This window comes from Rutidosis leptorrhynchoides, chromosome 3 (genome assembly GCF_046630445.1).
Source record: "Rutidosis leptorrhynchoides isolate AG116_Rl617_1_P2 chromosome 3, CSIRO_AGI_Rlap_v1, whole genome shotgun sequence".
Taxonomy (NCBI): domain Eukaryota; kingdom Viridiplantae; phylum Streptophyta; class Magnoliopsida; order Asterales; family Asteraceae; genus Rutidosis; species Rutidosis leptorrhynchoides.
In genome coordinates, this window is record NC_092335.1 from 161,089,588 (window position 1) to 161,094,051 (window position 4,464).

Sequence of the window (4,464 nt, forward strand, 5' to 3'; positions counted from 1 at the left end):
AATGGCATTTCTCCCAATTAAGTACTAGATTTGATTTTTCGCATCTAATTAGCATTCGTTCCAGATTAACTAGACATGATTTAAATGTATCACCGAAGACTGAAAAGTCATCCATGAATACTTCCATGCATTCTTCTATCATGTCGTGAAAAATCGCCATCATGCACCTTTGAAAGGTTGCAGGGGCGTTACAAAGTCCAAATGGCATGCGTTTGTAAGCAAAAGTACCATAAGGGCACGTGAATGTGGTTTTCTCTTGATCTTCGGGTGCTATTGGAATTTGAAAATATCCGGAAAATCCATCTAGAAAACAATAGTAACTATTTCCGGCTAATCTTTCCAACATTTGATCTATGAAAGGTAGGGGAAAGTGATCTTTTCTGGTGGCGTCATTTAATTTTCTATAATCAATACATACACGCCATCCTGTTACAGTCCTAGTAGGAATAAGCTCATTTTTCTCATTTGTGATGACAGTCATGCCACCCTTCTTAGGTACGCATTGAACTGGGCTTACCCATGGACTATCAGAAATTGGATATATCAAACCTGCATCTAGCAGTTTAATAATCTCTTTTTTAACTACATCTTGCATATTAGGATTTAGTCTTCGTTGGCGTTGCACATACGTTTTATGACCTTCTTCCATAAGGATTTTATGTGTGCAATACGAAGGACTTATTCCTTTAATATCATGAATCTTCCATGCAATGGCTGGTTTATGAGCTTTCAACACAGAAATGAGTTGTGATTTCTCATTTTCAGTAAGAGAAGACGATATTATTACAGGTAATTCAGATTCACCATGTAAATAAGCGTATTCCAAATGGTTTGGAAGTGGCTTTAACTCTAATTTCGGAGGTTCTTCTATCGATGATTTATATCGATATCTATCTTCTTCTTTTAGCATTTGAATTTCTTCTGTTGTTGGTTCATATCCATTAGCTATAAGTGTAGCTAACATTTCAGCTTCATCAATTGGTTCATTACCTTCTCCTAAAGAACATTCTCCTGTTCCTTGTAATTCTGGAAATTCTTCTAATAATTCCGCATGTGCATCTATAGTTTGAATATAATAACATGTATCATCTGCAGATTGTGGTTGTTGCATTGCTCTATCAACTGAAAAGGTAACACTCTCATCCTCTATACTTAGGGTCAGTTTCTTACCGAACACGTCTATCATTGCTTTAGCCGTGTTTAAGAATGGTCTTCCTAATATGAGAGGAACTTGAGAATCTTCTTCCATGTCCAAAACAACAAAATCTACTGGAAATACTAAAGTACCAACTTTAACTAGCATGTTCTCCATTATCCCTCTAGGATATTTTATTGATCTATCGGCTAGTTGTATGCTTATTCTGGTTGGTTTCAATTCTCCAAGGTCTAGTTTAGCGTATAGTGAATACGGCATTAAATTTATACTAGCACCTAAGTCTGCCAATGCTTCTATTGAACTAAGACTACCCAGAAAACATGGAATTGTGAAACTTCCTGGATCAGATAGTTTTTCTGGTATCTTATTCAACAGTACTGCTGAACAATTAGCATTCATAGTAACAGCCGAGAGTTCTTCCATTTTCTTTCTATTCGTGATTAGATCTTTCAAGAATTTAGCATATCTTGGCATTCCTGAAATCACATCAATGAAAGGAAGATTTACATTTATCTGTTTAAACATATCCAAGAATTTGGATTGCTCGGCTTCAAGTTTTTCCTTCTTCATTTTACTCGGATAAGGAAGTGGTGGTTGGTATGGTTTAACATAAGGTTTATTCTTAACTGTGTTATCTTCATTAACCTTTTCAACTACCGGTTCTTTTTCCTTATCTTGATCAGGTTGTGGTTCTTGTGGAGTAGGAATAGTTTCATCAGAAGTTACAGGTATTTCAGGTGGTTTAAGTGTTGTACCACTTCTTGTGGTAATAGCTTTAGCTGTTTCATTCCGGGGGTTAGCATTTGTATCGCTCAGTAAACTTCCCGGTTTTCTTTCACCTATTAACCTTGCTAGGTTACTTACTTCTTGTTCTAGATTTTGAATAGAAGCTTGTTGATTTCTAAATGCTTGAGCATTTTGTTCATTGGTTTGTTTTTGAGATGTGAAAAACTGCGTTTGAGTTTCAACTAGCTTCGTCATCATATCTTCTAAATTTGGCTTTTTATCATCGGTTTGTTGCGGTGGTTTGTTTTGAAAATTCGGTCTTTGCTGATTGTAAGTATTGTTGGATACTTGTTGATTGCTAGGACCTTGTTGGTTATTGTATGGAATATTTCGGTTATAATTCTGGTTTTGATTGTAAATCGGTCTTGGCGGTTGATAATTATTCTGATAATTATTTCCAGGCCTTTGGTTTATGTATGAAATATTCTCTCTTTGTTCCATTGTTAATTCAATACTGAGACAATCTTTTGTCAAATGTGGTCCTCCACACTGCTCACAACTAATTCGTATAGCATGAATATCCTTAGTCATCTTTTCCATTCGTCTCTCGAAAGCATCTATCTTTGCGGAAATGGAATCTAAGTCATGGCTAGAATCGGCTCTAGCTGCTTTAGATGATCTAATGATGTCTTTTTCTTGGTGCCACTCATGTGAGTGGGAAGCAGTGTTATCAATAATTTTGTAAGCATCAGTTTCGGTTTTCTTCATAATAGAACCACCAGCTGCTATATCTATGTCTTTTCTTGTAGTGATGTCGCATCCTCGGTAGAATATTTGTACTATTTGACAGGTGTCTAAACCATGTTGCGGACATCCTCTTAGTAACTTTCCATATCTTGTCCACGCCTCATATAGAGTTTCATTTGGCTTCTGTGTGAACGTAACAATTTCTGCTTGAAGTCTTACGGCTTTAGATGCAGGAAAAAATTGTTTAAGAAATTTGTCAACTAAAACGTCCCATGTATCAATCGCCCCTTCAGGTAACGATTCCAACCAATCTTTGGCTTCTCCCTTTAAAGTCCAGGGAAATAACATGAGATATATTTGTTCATCCTCCACTTCTCGGATTTTAAATAGTGTGCAGATCCTATTAAAGGTACGTAGATGTTCATTTGGATCTTCCTTCGGCGCACCACTAAATTGGCATTGATTAGTCACCATGTGTAGAATTTGTCCTTTGATTTCATAATCTGGCGCATTAATGTCTGGATGAGTAATTGCGTGACCTTGGCCAGTGCGTTTAGCTCTCATTCGGTCTTCCATACTTAAAGGTTCCAGATTCTCCATAATTGAATTTGTTGACTCGGTATCACTAGATGGTTCTGATTTAATAGTTCGTTCCTCAACAATCTCTGTTTGAATGATTGGTGGTTCCGGAGGAAAGTTTAATGGTTCAGGATCTATGAACCGTTCCTGAATATTCTCTGGATTCTCAATTGTGAGGTTGGGTTCAAAAAATGGATTATCGGAAATTTGAACTGAAGTACTTGATCGACTGGATGACGATTCTAAAGAAAAATCAACGGCGGTTATATTTGTTAAACGATGTCTTGATCGAGTTACAGGTGGTGAACGTACAAAAGGTGATGAACGTCTTGCTCGGTGCATTCACTGAATATCCTATTAGTTTTTAAAAAGGAAAGAAAAATTATAATAAGTTATCCAATCAATAGACTTTTCTGATTTTGCCCACGTTTCGAATTGCCAAAAGATGCAGCAGAGGGGCAGGATTCGTTTGGTCTCAATATAATTGAGGACTGTTTGGCTCCAATAACCCGGTCCACGTACAAATTCAACTATTACTACGAACCAGAAAATTTTGATGTCTATTAATTTAACCACTCAAAATAAATTTTCGTAATTTTAAGAAATTTAGATAAGAAGTAGAAAAAATTCTATGTCCTAAAAACTAGAATAGCGAGAAATAAGAAAGAAAAAGAGTTCGTCGAAAAAGGTTGAAAAAGAAAAAATGGTTGAAAAATAAAAGGTGACGAAAAAATAAAAGAAACTTAAAAATACTTAAAAATACTTAACTAACCTAACCTTATTACTACAACTAACTTAAAATTATAATCGCAAATTGAAATTACTAATTGGAATGATAATTGATACATAGTAAACGGTCTAAAAATATTAAAGCTTACAGGAAAAACTAAATCCCAAATGGAAATAACTTAAAAAGAAACTAAAACTTAAAAAGGCGTCGCAAAATTCTAAAGCACCTAAATCTTAGTCTAAAGAAAAAGCACTTAAGGAATTCTACGGCAAAGCCTAAAAATCTAGGAGTAAAAATAATTATAGCAAAAACTAAGTTTAAAATTAAATATGAGCTAAAAAAAATACAAATATTACGCTACAACGATTAAAAAGGGACAAAAAGTTAAAAGAAATAAAAAGTGATAAAAAAAAAATACAATTTTTATTAAAATATTATTTTTATATTAATTATATTAAAGTATTAAGTTTTAAATATAATAAAAGTAATTAAAAGTAGTTAAAATTAATTAAACTAAAAACTTAAT